Source organism: Rhea pennata, chromosome 5 (genome assembly GCF_028389875.1).
Source record: "Rhea pennata isolate bPtePen1 chromosome 5, bPtePen1.pri, whole genome shotgun sequence".
In the NCBI taxonomy this organism is placed as follows: domain Eukaryota; kingdom Metazoa; phylum Chordata; class Aves; order Rheiformes; family Rheidae; genus Rhea; species Rhea pennata.
This window is the reverse complement of record NC_084667.1, coordinates 5,921,066-5,939,441: the sequence shown is the minus strand read 5'-3', so window position 1 is coordinate 5,939,441 and position 18,376 is coordinate 5,921,066. Positions and strand designations below refer to the sequence as shown.

At 37.6% G+C, this 18,376-nt stretch overlaps 1 protein-coding gene across 3 annotated transcripts in view; it reads right to left on the bottom strand.

Moving 5' to 3' along the window:
- The window catches only part of PRKD1 (protein kinase D1), a 141,655-nt gene that overhangs the window by 84,026 nt on the left and 39,253 nt on the right, over positions 1-18,376 (bottom strand). Inside the window, exon 1 of one of the 3 annotated variants that reach the window (XM_062576008.1) lies at positions 17,766-17,857. The exons of the other annotated variants lie outside the window; for them this stretch is intronic. The gene's annotated coding sequence lies outside the window, so the exon portion shown is untranslated. Of the gene's footprint in view, positions 1-17,765; positions 17,858-18,376 lie in introns of those variants that run through there. 3 annotated transcript variants of the gene reach the window in all.

Here is an 18,376-nt window from a genome sequence, read left to right as displayed (position 1 = left end):
TAAATCAGAATGTCTTAACAGCAGATCTTTTAGCACTTAATAATTCTTATACTGCGACGGCAGAGTTAGGTCTCTAAACTAGCCTATGATGCGCTTCTTGAGAGCGGGCTGAGCAGAGCGTCACGTCGGCAGGTTAACTTCCCTTACGGTAAAAATAACAAACCTGCCTCATAGATCATTTTTACCAACTTGATTCTATTTATTTACCCTTCCAGCTAACTATGATTACGGGGGGGGAATGAGGCGGGGAGAAGGATGATGAATTCAAATAACTAGAACGGCAGGTTTAGGCAATGCCTGTCCACAGCCGACGGGATGAGCCCAGGGCACAATTTCGCGGCACCCAACTCCTAGCGCATCGATCCCGATCCCGGCACCGCAGGGACAGGGGGGGCTGGGCTCGCGCCTGACAGCTGCTTCAATCTCTCCCGCCTCTAGAAAGTGCCTGAAGATTAGTAGAAAAATAAAGCAAAGCTTTTTATTTTAAACAAGTATGTTTATATTCTGATCATCCCGGGTTCTTTCTGACCTTAGTTCATAACCTCTTCCTGTAACAGCTCTCTGCATCCCATCACTGTAGGTATCTATCTCCATTATTAAAATTTCATTTAGGTTTTTTTTTTTTTTTTTTTTTTTTTTTTTTTTTTTTAATAACAAGCTATCTCTGTGCAAGTTCCATCTCCAAGTGAGTTTTTTCGCACACTGCTGGAAGGGAGGAAAGGGAAGGAAGGGAGGAACGGAGACAGAAGGTATCGCCGCAGCCAGGACGACGGCGGGAACACGGCCCTCAGCACCGCTCGAGCTGTGCCCGCTGCCCTTCCCCTCCTCGCAGCGGCTGGCAAACCTACCACCGCTCCCTTTGCTAAGATTCCTCTCCCTAACACAGGTCCCAACCTCCTTATCACTGAAATCGTGAATCTGATTAACATAACCAAGAAAAGCTCTGAGCAACTATTAACCTGTGCTTAGCTTGAGCACCACTGCTTCTATTCTAGCCCTACAGAAGGGCTGGCATGTTTTCCCCAAACATATCAGTTAACACAATAAAATGTTGCCTCTTCTGTCAACAGAACTCTAAGTCCACAACTTCAAATGTTTGCTGTTTGAATTTTTTAATGACACTGAATATAAATCTTTCATCAGGCTGCAGAATTCTTTCAATTTAACTTTACCCTTGTTCTCTTGCTTTCTGCCTTTGGCCACTTAGCCAACTTGAGTATTTCTTTCCAATAAAGCACCATAACTAACATTGCCCTCCAGATGTTTTGTGGTGTTCCAAATGTCTTTCAAATTGTCATTATCACCTGCTTTAGGTTTTGCACTCTCCTAGCCTGAGAGTATTTTATTCCTGGGGCCTTTCAAAGTCTCTTCAGCTGGGTATTGCAACTTCCCATACCTCCATGGCAGTGCTGAAGACTTTTTCCTGATTAACGCCCTCTTCCTTCTTCTGCATTCTTCCTATGTGACTTCATGTGCTCATACAATTTTAATTGTTTTCATAAACTTGCATATTCTGCATCTTCAGCAAGTTCTCTCACACCTACTGCCAAATGTTTACCAACTTTAATGAAAAAACACTCAAGTTACACTAACATAAAACAAATTTATAAATTTATTTGAAGTGAGGGTTGATGACCTGCATCACCACATTTGAATGTATGTATTTGCAGAAACAGGACTTAAATACACACTCGAAAAAGCACAGGTTGCTAATGAATGACCTGAGTTCATTTTTTAAAATGTAGCTTTCTGCATTAACATATGTTCATCATGTTCTTACAAAATAGTTAGGCCAAATACTTAGAAATGGGGTCACAATAGCACTAGCCAATCATGGATCTTTCTTTTACAATACAATGAATGCAAATATAAGTATTTATCAATACTGATGCATTGAACCAAATAGAATTTTTTCACATCCACAGGAGAAAGATGATAGTGTATAAATCTTTTTTTTTTGCATGTTTCTTTTTTTGAATTTCAGTTTACTCTGTTTTTTAAAGACCCCAAGCTAGAGCAGATCCCAGTAATATCACTTATCTTTGATTACTTTCTGATTTAGAGGTACACTTGCCTGCTAAACCTTCCCTAACACAATACCTAATCACTTGTTGCCAGAAATTCCTCCCCATGGAAACTTCAGTCTTTAAACAAGCAAAAGGCAAAGTAGTGTTGAATACAAGTCAAAGAAAATCAAAACTAAATGCTGAGTGTGAATTTTTATGCAGTCAAATTTCCCTTTTACTCCTTTAAACTAACATGATCTCTAGGACATCAGTGATGCAGTTTAACAGACATCCTGCATTGGTATTGGTACATATTTGGCAACACTAGGGAAAAATAACCAACCTTGAAGGCATTGTTATGCAAAGTCCTTACTACTCCTGTCTCCTCCTAAGGACCAAGTTACCACAGCAACAAGCAAACAGCAAGGAACATAATCAATGTAAGGCATTGCAGAAAAGAGTCCCCTGCAACAATATCTAACAATTTAAACAGCAGCAGCCAGTAAATATCAGCAAGGAGTTTCAGGAGAACTAGAACTTTAGGTAACTTGCAAAAAAAAAAAAAAAAAAAATCACCATGAGGACAAATGCATGAAAGATGCTCTAACACCAGCATCCTGAGCTTAGAGACAGAACTGCGCTAGACTCTGTCAAAAATCTTGCTGAAGTCCCTACAACAACCAGTCCTGGGAGACAGAGGCCAGCCTTCGCACAGGCAGCACTGCGTCTCCGGATCAGACGTATCCTCGGAGGCAAACCGAACAAGTCAGCCAGCCTCTGGCCCGACACCACATCTCTTCTATACACACAGGAACGAGTGCTGCTTGGCACTTATTAGATGCACCTTTTAATAGCATGGCACTACTGAGACGACAAGGGGACATTAAGTTGGGATGCTTGCCGGGATGCCTTTGCAAGGCTGGAGTAGTTCCTGCATCTAGAAGTAACACTCCACTGGCTGAACTCCATCCTCCACTTGGTTTCCTAAGGGAATTACTTACAACACACAGTGTGAATGATCGGTGCAGGGCACGATAGCAGGAAACATGGAATGCACCAATACCAGACCCTTCAGGCTGGAAGTGAGTTTTGGAGCTCATCTAGTGCAACGTCCTGTTCAAGGGCCTGAACTACGATCAGTTCCACATTCCAAAACAGATGCAGTAAAACCACATTCTGAGAAAATGTAAAAATAAAAATCTAGCCTGTTTTTAACATGCATTTTTTAAGACAAGACAATGACATATTTGCATAATAATACATTGCACACTAGCTCGCTGCTCCATTATGACATTTCTGGTAGTGTTTTAGGTAGCAGGGGAACGTAGTTCTCCATAGACCACACACCTCAAATGCAAAAAGGATTTAAGTCTCACAAGAGTATGAAACAGCTTGGGGGGGGGGGGAGAAATGCTGGTTATATTAATATTAGCCAGTAACAGAAAACACGGACTTCCAAAACACAAGCTTTTTAAGCTGAATACATGGCTATACCACAATGTAAATACAGGTACTCGTAACGGGAAAGGGAAAGGGAAAGGGAAAAAAGACTATTTATTTTTCTGATCTCAATAGTCTGACAAATAAAAGCTTTATCCAAATGATAAAATGTTTTCTTTTTGTTTTTAAGAGAATAGCTCAACACAAATTATGTATTATATTGGCTAATTCCTCCTTCCCATTGTATCCTTTCCATACAGGTTTTAATCTAGTATTCTCTCTAACTAAATCATGTCAGTGAAAATGTCAGAAAGCTCTTTAATCTATATGGAAGGACAGGGTTTAAAATACAATTTTTCTCAATAGCAGTCTTGAAAATTTTATGTTATCTTGATATGCATTTTACACTGCTGAATATAGAGCCTGCATAAATTTTCAGGCTGTTTACTAAATTTAATGCTGGCCATACATTAACAGTGATGATTTAACATCAGTCACCTCACTCCTTAGACATATGCTATGTTAAAATCAGCGGCAATCTCTTTGAATATTTTCGTGCAAAGACAGAATACATTCATAATCTCCATGACCAAATCAGATTTCATTAAATGTCCCTCTTAATGAAAAACATTGCATTTTTTTGCTATCTCAAAAGTGTAAATAGATTACATGTACAGTGTACCCATATATCAAAAAGCAGAGATGTTTTTATGCTCTGATTTCACACATTTCTGACAGGAAAAGAAAAAATTGCCTTCTCCAACAAATTACACATGTAATGTATAAATCTTAAAAAAAATAAAAAGCAGAAAACCTGTTTTTCAGAGGCCCATGCTTTAAAGTGTTTACTCAGTTGACCTTAGCATCATAAATAAATATAATCTTATCTTGCATTCCTGTTCTAGAATTAATAAGAGAAAAACAAATTGCTAAAATACATTTAATGAAGGAGCACTGTGGAAAATGTTAAGTAACTTGAAAAAGTCTTAATAAATATTCATGTTGGACTCCCCTGCAACAACAAAAAGAAAAAACACATAAATATGCTTTTAGCATAAAACAATCATTAATTGAAGTGGTACTTAATTAGTGAGTCTGGAACAAATTTACATAAATTCTCATTACAATATAGAGCACGTTTATTTCAATCCTCTAAATAAAGCTATCTGTGGGTAAACTAACAGTTTGACCCTATCTTGTGTGGGCATATAAGTTAACTCTTTATCTCCTGGTTTTCCAAAGTTTGAGTTTTCTGACACTATTCCTTTTGCAAATCTTCACATTCCTATTTTAGCAAAGCTAGCTATACATAGCCCAAAAAATGACAGTGATTTCAATATCTTTTAACAGCAATATCACAGTAATTTCAGCAACTAACTGATGATTTTGTTAGTTGAAATTGTCACAAAGTTTGCATTTAAAAAGTGACTGTGATGCTAGGTAATTCAATTCCCAAGTGTTACTCCCTCATCCAAGATAAGTTACCGCAATAGATTTGGATTTATGGCCACACAGTGCAACATCTGGAAGTTATATTTGTAATGTTACCAAATAGAGAACTCAGGGACATGCCCCACATTTTAATATCCTAATTATTTTATTGCACAACATTCACAATAATTTTAGGAATGTACAATGAAACCTGCATCTCCTCTTGCATATTCTACATCCACTATAGCCCTGCAGTGTCAAGGCACTACCTCCACTTTCCCCAACATTTTCCTTATTAGTCTTAGCCTTCCCTAACCTTCTTAACCTTTGCTTTAGGCAGAACTGCCCTTCCTAATTTAACATCATACAGTCCACAGCAACACCATTTACCAGAACAGCATTGATATACACAGCTTATATCATGTATTGAATTATGTTACATATCTTCCTCCCAGCTGGGGCTCACCAGGATTTCTACTACTATGCTCCTTGACCAACTAATTGTTCTGCCAAGCAATTTCTACACTATAATCCAGGGAGAGTATCTCCCAGTGTGACAGATACCATAATGTTTTATTCTTAGATTCCAGAGGTTTGAATTTTAGTTATCTTCATGATACCTTCCTCTACTGTGAATATCACAGAGATAATATGAATACTCCAGGAAGAGATGGGTAGCATCTTCCCAAACACAAGCATAGAGAAGAAGAACTAAGCTCCAGAGCATGGCTGTTCCACCTCTGCAGAACCACAGCCAATAATATTGGGCAAACAGCAAATAGTTGGCAATATAATATTCTGCCTCTGATTTGGCTTGCAATGGAAGTAGCTTTCTCTGGTCTTAAGCCATGAGCAATATGTTTCTGGTAAACTACAGATTACGAACAATTGCCCAGGAAGGGTAAGATCCTGTACATTGCAACTAATGTAAGCAAGCAGGGAGAGATCTCAAAGGACTCCAAAGAGGAGGGGCTATATCCCAAACAGGAGGCCATCGCCCATGTATACCGCTTAATTCTTCACTGCGTGTTGTGTTCAGCACTGATTCCCAAAATGGAAAGTAGCCCCCACACTCCGCTTGATCCAATGGCAAGAAATTTAGCTCAAGGGCGATCAGTCTGAGCCAGGATGTAAGGTCACCAAGAGTGAGCAAAGTAACAGAAACACGAATACCAGTATATTGTCATTCCAGCCTCAAACCCCACTCTTCTGTTTTCTCTGTCCTTTTTTCTCCACTTCTTAGACCTCGGTCCCACTCACTGTAGAGCAAGCATTTGCACTTGTAGCTTTTTGTTCAGTTGGCTTGAAAAAGTTTTAATGTCATGTTTTTAATGTACTCAGATGACATTTCCTTAGCTAACTAATTAAAAAAAAAACTGAATACAGACTATGCAAAATGCCTTCTTTATTCTCAGTTTCTGCCAAAAAAACATATTTAAAGTGTCAATACTCACAGCTTTAAACTATTCACTTTGCATCAGTTCCCACTTGCTCGATGCAATTTGTTTGAGTGGGTTATGTGAGCTGCACTTCACTTGTTCCTACACAGAGACCTAGAAGCATATTTTTTGAATCTCTTTTTCAAATGATGCCAAACTTGGAACAATAATCCCATCCAGCAGTGGGATTGGATCCCATTTGAGTTGGGCATCCTAACTTTTGTTAGGAAAAAAAGTATCAGAAAATTTTGAAAAAAAGTATCTAAGTACTTCAGGAATCAGTCAAAGCAGCTATGGACACCCCAAATTAACGTGTCAAAAGTATCTACGCGTGTGTACCTCTCACCAGCCGCTGAGTCACATATTGGACGTGTCCCTGATGCAGAAACTAACATTTGAGAACACAGAGCAAAGGATTATTTGGCATTCTCAGTTTTCTAATAGACTGAAATTTTAAGTAAAAAGGAAGAATTTCCTGCTTGCAACTGGTATATACTTTGTCTTCATCGTGCAGTAGAGTGGTCTTACAAGAGCCAGTATGTTAACTTCTCAATTCAGCCTAAGTGATAGGGAGCAAAAAATAAAAACCTTGGATCCACTATTGCTAAAGTAACTTGTATATTTTAACCAAAAAGATTCTTGATTTGGGAGAGGTATTGTATTTTTGGAGAAAAACAGGGCAAAAATCATGTTGGGTCTTTGTGGGGCAATACTGCATGTAACTGAGGACTATTTTTCAACACATTTGTCATGAGCACTCACCTTCTCGCAACTCAGTGCTCCAGCAACTGTTAATGCAGCTCAGTAAGTCAGATGGGTCAAAATGGGTTTACAGACCAACAAAAAGACTTTTATGATGACAGCCCAAGCTGCAGAAAAGCAATGTCCTTGAACATTTATAAATGTTTAAATACTGGTAAAAGAATATAAATTCAATTCTGTAGTTACTACAATAAATCATATTAATGCATAACCACACTTAAGTCCTCAGCGTACGCAAGCCTGCAAATAAATGCTTCCACTTTACTTAAGTATAAAAAAAATTGATATGTAGTTAGATTAATGTCACCATATATAAAAGGTGCTCTCTAACACAGAACCACAGAATCAGTAAGGTTGGAAGGGACCTCTGGAGATCACCTAGTCCAACCCCCTCTATGGTAACACTGATGCATTCCCTGTACTAAGGTAAAAACACAGTCTTAGCCTGTGTTAATAACATTTTAAAACTAATTTGTGAAAAATCCTGCTATGTATGATTTAAGTTTGCATGAGTTTTAACATGTTAGTTGTTCATAGGAAATCCTCCGTATTAAATCTCCAAGTCTCCTGCCCACAGGAGTCTGCCCATATAAGCCTCAATTTCATAAAAAATGCATAAATAAGTATATTCTTTACTAGTTTACACAAAACCTATGAACGAGACCAGATTGGTAAGTATAGCAAAACTTTAAACTACATGTTTTTAACTGGTTATACAAGTGGATTTTGGATATTCCAATAACTGGGGTTTCATTGGCAGATTCACAGAAACAGTTTAATTTATTCTAAAATATTTATATCATGTTGTTTAACTTTTATTGCATTTACTAGTCATAAGCTACTGCAAAGCAGCATTTAAAGGTTCTACTGTTTATCATTGCTAAATATACAGCATCTCATTGTAAAAAAAGGGTTGCTCACTAAACTACTCCAGGAAAACATGTGCTCTTTTTCCTTATAGTGCCTTTTATATTATTTATTGTAGTTAGGTCCCAAAATTGTTCAGAGATGACACTGTGTAACTTCACAGATCAGGAAATGTAATTCAGAAAGCTGGAATTTGATCTCATTCATACTTTCATGAACATATGGAAAAACAGAGAAAGAGTTTGTAATGCTAGTTATAAATTTACTAACTACATCATTGCAAAAGAAGGTGCTATATTCCAGTAAGACGTTACATGCTGTGCACTTTCTACGATTACTTGAGCTTTAACAGTACTGACACCATCCACGATTGTACATCAAATTACATATTTTCCAACCTCATGATTCCAATGAAGCTAGACTCAAAGTTGAAATCCTGCACTGCTCTGAAAATTTACTCGAAAAGGCTTATTTGATGCAATTAAAATTTTAGTCTTATGGCTATCGTCTTTATCGTCTTTCACAGACCTTTCTTTTTTATAATAGTGGTTTGGAAAAACTAAACTACTATTGCAATTTCTAAAGAACATTTGGACTCTATCATTTCATCTATTCCTACATGGACTACTTAGGCCCCAATAATATAGTGAAGTCACCCTTACTTTAACTTCTTCTGTTGCAAAAAGGAGAACAACATTGCATTTCCTTCAGATGGTCTTGCTTTTCTTTCCCAAAACATTTATTTCACGACCGACCCTTAAATATAAAACGCAAAAAGCTTATCACCTTAATTATTTTGAAAAAACGTATTGTGAATTATTTAAATAACTCACTCATTATTCTGTTTGATAAAAATCCAAAACCTGTTACTTTACAGCTTCATCTTAACGAAAGTATCCCCCAAAATCCCCAAACAAGTAAATATACCCCCAAAAGAAAGAAATCTAGCTGTCATCTTTACACTTCACGTTACTTTCAACTTGTTTGGGATTTTTTGCTTCATTTTATTTTTCTTCTAGTCTCTCAACAATTACCCTGCGATACCAGCATTTGAATAAAATTAAAGCTTTGAAGAAAGGCAGGGTCCGCCACAGAAAGGGAAACGCGTGGGAAGGAGAAGGGCACTGTCAGCTTGCTCTGGGCAACGATTAGCATCAGTCGCCTGCAAGTCTGGAACTCGTGAGTGGCCAGCATACTGCCTGCGCTTCACCCCATGATAAACGGGTTCAAAATTTTGTCATTTGTTTCCTCATAAAATTTCCCATTTCTCAACTGGCATCAAGGACTGCTCTGAATTTGATAAACTGTTTTGCCAGATTTTGTACACAAAATCTCATCTTCACTGACATAGGTTTATATTGACTTATTTTCACCTCCTGTACAGCTACGCCGACTCTGCTATAAATGTATCTTGTGACAGTTTTACACTTTGGCAGATTGCAAATGCTGTCAGATTAAATACAGCGCCTTTAATAAAATAAATAAATTATATGGAATAACTCCACTACAGAAAATGGTAAGAACGCCCACGTTAGTACTTGACGCTGAAGTTCTCAGTAGCTAAACATTCGGATCGAAGGTTAGATGTTGCTGCTCATCATATTAAAACTCTTAAGTTTATATAAAGTGGTAACATATTTGGGTTTTGCTTGTATACTTTTTTTATTCTCTGTATAAAGGTTCCAGTAGTTCCTTGCCAGGTATATAAGGATGTGGGGGTGGGAAACTAAAGAAAGGCAAGGGAGAAATTCCGGGAAGCGATGCTAGGATCCTAAGCAAGCTTATTCTGAGGTTCTTTCGCCTTTCATTTAGATCCCAGTGGTAGTCCACAGATGAAACTTTGAGATTACTCTTGAGACTGGACAAATTTTAGCTCATTTCAGACTATAGTTAAGATTATCACAGAAATATTTATAATAACAGACAGGGGAAAATGCAACCTACTGTGACAGCTCCAAGTATTAATTCTGTAGTAGTTTAAAGGCAACAGAAATAGAGAGAGAAGAAATATATAGATGTGCGTATATAGGAAAAAAACACCAAGTCTCTCTGGTGACAGATATCTATTTAATTAATTAATTTCAGGTAGAGTTGCATGCAACAGCTTCCAACTGGAGCTTGAAGGTGGGTGCTACAACGTTTCACACAGTTCTCCCTGATACCCTCTTCCTCCAGCTGGGGAAATTCCCTGGAATTCACTATGAATAAGCAGATCTGCAGATCTGGGATGTGGGCAGATGGATGAGTGTATTCAGAAATAAGTGTCCTATACTTTCTTTCCAGAAAGTCCAGAAATGGTTGCACTGGCACAGAGCTGTGCATCAAGAGGGATCTATATATACACATACAGACAGACCAACTTTAAACCAGGAAGGCCAGATTAGGTAAAAAGAGATTTGTGATTACGTGGAATAGAGAAGAAAGGGGAAGAAGTCAGTATTCCCAAACAGTCTGCCTTCATGCCTCTTCCCCCCCAACACACACTTCTGCTTCCTCCACCGCCTAATACGGCTCATCTCCCAGACAAAAATAAAGACATTTATTATCACAGCTCTCCGTTTACTTGTATCGAGCGTATCTGTACGCTACCTTAAAACGTTGTGCCATCTTATTCTCACCTTACACAGCTTCCTTCCTCCCTGCTTCCAGGCCTCTTCTCAGATTTCTGTCGGTCCGTTGCCCTCCCCGACCTGCTCGCTATCGTTTTACCTCCCTCCGGGTCTCGGGGGATCGGCCCCCTCCCGCTCCCCGCGAGAAGGCAGAGCCAGGACGAGGGCAGATGGAGCCGCCAAGGAAGCTCTGCCTAGGGTTAGGCTGCCACTTAAACTCTACTCGCAGGAGAAGCCTGTTGTAATCAGGACAAGGAAAACCTCAACATCAATAATGTGTATAGAAACAGTGTTCTCCGGGAACTAGGAACTCCCAGGAACTGCAAGGTGCTGATTTTCAACTATGAAAAGTCTAATTAAGTCACACGCTTTAATGTTCTGAGAAAACCAGGTAGAACTCAGGCAGAAATCTAGATTTGGTCCTGACACTCGTCTTGAAGTTTTACACCTATGGAAAGCCAAACACGACCTGTATAAAAACGAGAGCTTTCTAAAAACACATTAATTTTAATATCAGTGTTCAGAGTTACAGTTATCATCACTCCAAGGGAATGACTGGGCAGGTGGGAAGACCAGGATGAAGTTACTTTAAGGAGAAGCTTTAGCTAAATAAGCTCACCAATGAAATTAGACAGAAAGTACTTTATATTCTATCCATCTCGACAAATTTTCAAGTATTTCTTTCCCTTTCAGCAGCAGGAAAAAAGATTTCAGGCCTTTATGGAGGTAAAAAAGGTTTCACACTAACACAGCCAACAGCTACTCATCAGCACCATTTCCTAGAGCATGAGACACTGTGTTTTACCCCAGCACTCCCCAACTCAAATCAGGAATTTCAGTCTACTAGTAAATTCCCATGGTTAGTCTAGAATATAAACCCTCTTTGTTGAGCACAGTATAATTCCTGGCTTTCTGGTTTCTCTTAAAAAAAAAAATCTAAATCAGTGTAAAAATATCCTTAAAAACAGATATTAGAGTGAAAAACCATCTGTCAATTATGGCACAATAACAGTTTGTATTGATAACTGCAAATAACAGTTCTGCTTTTGGGTCATTTTTCACACATTTTGATGGCTTCTATCACACACGCTGGCAGGCTCGAAAGTTGAAAGGTATGATAGCAAAGCTCTAGTGAAATCCGAGCCGTCTTTCTGAAAGACGTTCTGCAGTTTTCAGGCTTATTAGGAATGATAGCAAATGCTGATCTTAATAGGTTCACCTACTAATCCAGAAATGCAAGCAATTTTACTGAAGCCCCGGTAGCCTCAAACTCATTTTGATACAAAAATTTAAAGCAACTTTGAATATGATGGAACAGGTTTTAGGAATTTGTTTTCATTACTTCATTTGCAATCTTATTTCATTAAGAGTTCACGAAGATATAGAAAGCTTAACTGTACTGCCAGGCATTTGCTAGCAAAGGGTTGACAAAATAGTTCTTGAACTGAGCATAATACTACTTTTAATTAACTTCAATACTAAATAACATATATAACTGAAAACGGTCATGAAATAGTCACCAAATTGTAGACTGTAAATTTACTATTCATGCAGAAATAGCATTGCAAATCTTATTTAAATGGCAAATTGAACCCAGCTTTGGTGAGAAATCTTTCACATTTCAAAATGATGACTCTAGCCAATAGCTAGATTTGCTTACAGAAAAATTCCTATTCAGTTTGCATAGAATCCCTCATTTTACAGTGCAAAATCTGAAATATGAACGTGCTATAAAAAAACAAGAAGCCAGAAAATTCTGAACTGAAAGCAAATCCACATCCACAAATACAAACTAAAGCCTATTTTAAAATAAATGAACAACTCCCACCGATTTAGTATCATCAGCCATATTTATACAAAATGGTGATACTTGTAATCAGTAACCGTGAACAGTGCTGAAAATCAACTCAGTGAACCTAATCCTTTTGATATTCAAGGAACGAGGCTTCTTTAGCCTACAAGCACCCAGCTCACGCTCTATCCTCGCAGCCGCTTTTCCCAGGTCACCGCAGAAAGGGATCCAGTCTTCTGGATGAAGTATTTGTACAAATAATACAGAATTTTCTGGTAGAAAGTATTCACTACACTCAAGATGAAGAACTCCAGCAGCAGCAGAGCAAATTTAGTAACTTCAACAGCTAACATAGTGCGTTTATTTGCAAAGTCTTATTATCTCTTTCATTTTAATAGGGTGATCTGGTATTGCTTCCTGATAGACATCTGTCCAACTTGTATGTAAGCCACATAGCTTGCACTTTAAAAGGAAAATAGGATAGTCTACATTAGGATTTTAAAAATAGTTAATATTTTTCCTTTAGAAATCTCTTTAATGTTGATAAACCTTCAGTAAACAAGAGTGCAAATGAGATCATGCTAGTCAAGAAAGTGATACAGCAATGTGTTAGCTTATTAAAAAAAATCACCCTGACTGGCAAAACCTAGGAGAAAAGAAATAGCCATGGCAATGGGATTCAGTAGATTACTTCGACAGCTAGTTGTACTAGTTATACAGTTATTAATTTTTTATATGGAGTATATGAAATTTGAACATTTTCACCATTAACTATGCAGTAATTCCAGTTTCTTTTACTCCAAAAGCCCATTCAAACCCCAAAACACTAGGCAAATTTCTGCTGCCACTTTTGTTACGAGATTAATATTGAGTGGTGCAATACCAAATTTCTTGCAGTTTTCCATGAGCTAACTTCCCGGCATACACTGCAAGCAGCAATCAGAACATGCACAGTTGGAAGTCAGCGCTCAAGGCACTTCAGCAGTTTAATCAATCCATGTGCATTTTAAGTGAGTTATCTGCAACGGGAACGGTGGTAAATTCACAGGCAGTGGTTGCAGTGTTATTCTAAGCAAACAATAGAGAGCAAAAAGTGTTTCCATATGAGAGAAACATGAGAGACAGGGGAAAAAATAGCACAATCAATTCATTTTGAAATATTCTTTGGGCAGGTATCAGTGGTCCACTGACACTTCATTGCCTCCAATTCCTCTGTGCATTTAACTCATAAAACTGCTGGGTGTGCAGTTTTAGCCATCAGAAGCCTTTTAACTGCCATAAACTATTAAGATAGTTGGCTTGCAGGTATACTAATATACTATATACTTATATACTATATCATCACTTCCAATATGTGCAGCCACAAAAATGCTGGACTGCTCAATGAATAGGGAACCTTAATTTTCAGGACACTGATGACATATAATCTAAGCTGGAAGCAGTGGGAAAAATTTTCTCATTCATCATTTTTTATTCGGGGATTTTTTTTTTTTTTTTAAACTATTTTGCAGTGCACCAGATACTCAGGTGACAATCCTCTGAGAAACCAATATAGGCAAAAATGTTAATAGTAGTAACAAAGTCATACTCACAAAAAAAATGTAGCCATCAGAAACCAAAAATTTCACAAAGCATACACAAATCTTGTCAATAATGCTAACAAAGGATTAATATGATTTTGAAATCATATGATCAATGATACACCTCGAATCAAGTGAAAATCTGAAGCAATTTTTCATATTCTCTTTATCACTGGCGTAGGATAAATTTTTTAAAAAAGTGTAGTAGGCAGGAAATTGTCAATACACGAGAAATCTATTGATGGGGAAAAAAAAACCTTTTTACAGCAAACAGAAGTCGCCCATCCCCTAGCGTAGACTTCCCTATCTTGAAGCCGAGAAGAGGCAGCCTGTTCATGTTCATGCCCTGGCAAGTTTGGCACAATTTTCCAGAGTTTTCTTATTATGATAAAAGTATCACCTGAAAAATGGTCCTCCGAAAGATTTTTGAAAGCCAATATTCCTCCTGAATAGCAAAAGCCACCTCCCATTTCCAGGGAAGCTGCTCCAGGGCAGCCTTAGTCAAGGGTCTCAGCGGACTCATGAGATTGTACCGCCAGGAATCCTGCTGGGATTCCTGTGGGAACATTAAACCATTGCCGACCACCCTCTCGTGCTTGATTTTTAAAAATATTTTGCAACACCCTCAACTGCAGGACGGATAGCCCCTGCGATGCAAGGAAGATCAGCATCACTTCGGACCGCGAGTTACGCCCATGCAAGCCACAAAAAGTTGCATTTGGTTAGCTTTAGCTCATGGTTAGAACCTAGCAGAATTCATTCGTGATCTCTCATTAAAGCATCTGTACAGCTTGCTCATTTGGTTGGAGGCAAGTATCTTTCCTTAGAAAAGCCATTTAATGAACTTCAGCACTTCCCCAGTCTATTCATTAGAAAAAGAAAAGCATACCAGTTAGAATTTGGTTTGCTTTAAGTTAGCTAAATCAAGTAATGCAGCAAGATATAGATCTCGTAAGCACTGTTTGTAACACAAGAAGAGCATGTTAAGACAATTGAAATTAAACACATTTTATCTCTAAAATAAAGATCAACAATTACATGGTACAAACAATTCAATAAAAAAACCTAAGAGTTGCAATTACTAAATTAAAGCAAATTAAAAACACTCTTCCAACTGGCAGTAAAACAACCTATGTGCCAAAATTGTGAAATTTTGAGTATCTAAGCAAAACCAGAAAGCAGTTCCGCTAAAGACTTAACTATGTTCATTATTGTCCAAAATTTGCTAATCAGTCCTTGGTGCTAACAGTGTGTATTGCCCTCTCTCCCAGCAAAATAAACAAACAAAAAGGGCTTCTGCTTCAGATACTCTTTGTTCACAAGATTCACATAAAGCTGTTATTTATAGACACTCGCTCACACACACATATATATAAAAATATTAATGAAGTAACTGTGTTTCATGCAGACAGTTACTACTTTGTCTCCATCACTTGCAAATACATTTAAAAAGAGCTAATTGAGACAACACAGATTTGCAACTGCTGTTGCTTTTTCTCCAGCTTTTATTCACAATTCAAATCTTAAAATAGCTAATCTACAGCATTCTAGGGATAATCTATGGATACTGCACTTAAAGTGCATTGTTTAAGCATCTGGAAAGCTAAAAATCTACTAAATAGCCCGTCCTCTAAACATATGATTAGGGAATAAAATCAATCTTAGATCTGTTCATAGAAGCGGCTTTAAACAATATATAATATATCACAATTTGTACTTATTTCTGCTGAACGCTTTTTTTTAAAAAAGAGTTGATTTTTCTTAGTATTACTTGAAATCTGGCCTGGAAAAGGGCATTTGCCTCATCAAATTAAATCACTGAAATTTTAAATTATTCTCATTAAGAAACTATTTGTGAAATACCGTTTTTAAATATTAATTTAGCTCCAAGAGATTGTAAAATATCAGTCTGCATCAGTAATGCCCCTGTGTGACATTTCAGTTAGTACTATTTGAGGAATACCGAAATATTAATTTCCCGGTATTAGCCTAGAGTCTAGCTTCAAACACTTTTCATCATCATCATAACACACAGCAGATATATTTTAAGGGTTCTTTTTAGAAAAATGTATCATTTAATGTTTTATTCATTTTTATATAACAATGTTACTGAAATTAATATGAAGAATTGGATAACACTGAAATATGGCTGGACAGAAAAATATCTTCATACAGTTCATATTGACGAGACACGACTTTATTTAAGTTTTGCTCACCAGGATAGCCTCACGGGATATATATCTCATTCGAATGAGGACATTTTGGATGACAACTGTAAAATCTGACTATGAAATGCAATGAGTAAGCTCTTAATTGCATGAATTTCCACACATAATTATTCAGCATATACTATACAGTTTGAGAAAATAAAGTGAAGAAGTAGATTAATCAAGTGTCAATACAATGATAGCATGGTGGAAATAACATCCAGCACATGCTGTAGATTATGTTCTGCTGGCGAGCACAGACTAAAGTGCTTCGTGATCCAGTGGGCGCCGAAAAATGTCTCAAAATATTTAAGAGAGTCCCTAATCGTTTTAGACCCTTAAAACACTGCAAGGAAATCCTAAGAGTAATGCATTACACGGGCTGTGAGAACGTAGGCACAGCAGTGACTAGGACACAACTCCCAGGCCCACTGCGAGCTTCCGGCGGACCTGCTTACACGCTGCGAGAGAAAAGCTGTTAATTGTACTATCATTTATATGTGCATTAATTTATTGCAACTTGACCTTACCATATGATCTCTGCAGGCATAAAAGGAATTAACTTCACACTAAGAAAAATTAAGCTAGCCTCAGAAGAGCAGCTACAGTTTTGAAAGTCTTCGGATCTCCTGTTTATTTTTCCCTAATTTGTACGTTGATTCTAAAACCGTGGTTCTCAGCTTTCATCACACCAGCTCCATGTTAGAACAGAAGAAAACTTTGAGATCCTTCTTCCATCTAATCATAAACGAAGGTAAAGAGGTTAGCTATTTGTTATATATGTACAAACACATTTTTAAAAAAAGGATTCAAAAAGATGGAAAGACTCGCTGACTGGCTTGCTCATGGAAAGTTTGCTTGACTGCTTACGTAGACCAGAGCTAAAAGGACAGAGGGGCCCAAACACAAATCTTTTAATTTCTGGATAAACTTTCATTAACATTCAGCGCAGCTCATTAGATTCCCTTTGGATATCATGCAACTGAGCCAGACATCAGAACAGGAAAAAAAAAAAAAAAAGAGTCTTATGCTGACTTTCAAAAAACCACTTGATCACAAGGTAAGAAAACAAAATATACATGTACACATGTATTTATTTATTTATTTATATATACCTGTGTGTGTGTGCGCGCGCATGCATGTGTGTTGCATATGCACGTGTGTGTGTATATATGCACGTATTTGTACACTCTTTACAGAAACACAAAGAAAAAATGCTACCTTTTGGTGTCTTGGTAACCTTGCCTCGTAACACACCATTTCCCCAAAATCTCACTGCGTGGCAAGCCTTCGTTTTCGCTAAACGCTTGGGGAGGATAGCAGGAGTTCAGGTAGGCTCAGCCAAGGCAGCTCTACAAAGAACTGTGCCAGTCACATAAACAGCATTGAATTGGAGTAAGTTCCTGCTTCATAGGCAGTTTCTTCAGAGACTGGAGGATGAATGTACCCTAAAAGTCAGCAATAATCCTATTATCCATCGTTATTTCTGATTTAACCTGCTTCTGCGGTGTTCTAGATACTGAATTGTCCATTAGCTCTGCAAAGAGATTACAGTTTATCCTCACCATGCTTAAGAAATAGTATTATTAAATAAAATTATTCCATCTGAGAGAAAGAACAGGGAAAACTCACGTTGTGCTTAACATCCCATTACAAGATTTGGAGGTTTCTTTTTAAATAAAGCTGAAAACTGAATCCCTGTCTGACAACTCCCGACGTAATGCCCGAACTGTACTGCTTTGGCCCGTGCATGTGCAAGCCGACGCGGGCAGGCTGGGTGGCTGTTCCGCACACGCTCCACCTGCTCCAAAGAGGAATTCTGGTTGCCCCAGCTCCAGTGTGTAACCCTTTAGGTATTTTTCTCAGCCGCCAAAATAACTATTACAGAATCAATCACAATCCTTCCCTCCCAAGAACTCCTAGAAAAATAAAAACAGTGCATTAAAAAGCTAATTATTGATTATTTATATTCCGGTAACACTTAAGATCTTTTAGACTCCATTGTTGCTATACATATATATATATACTATATATGCATATATATACAAATACATGTATAGAGATGTGTGTGTATATATACCTTCTAAGTATGCAAACACTTTATTTGAGATGAAGTAGTATAATACATTGATACAAGAATAGAGGCTCAGCTGTAGTTACTTTGATTGATATAATGTAATGAAAAGTACTAATACCCATTCTAAATCTATTGACATACAAATCGTTCATGAGAGCATTAAAAA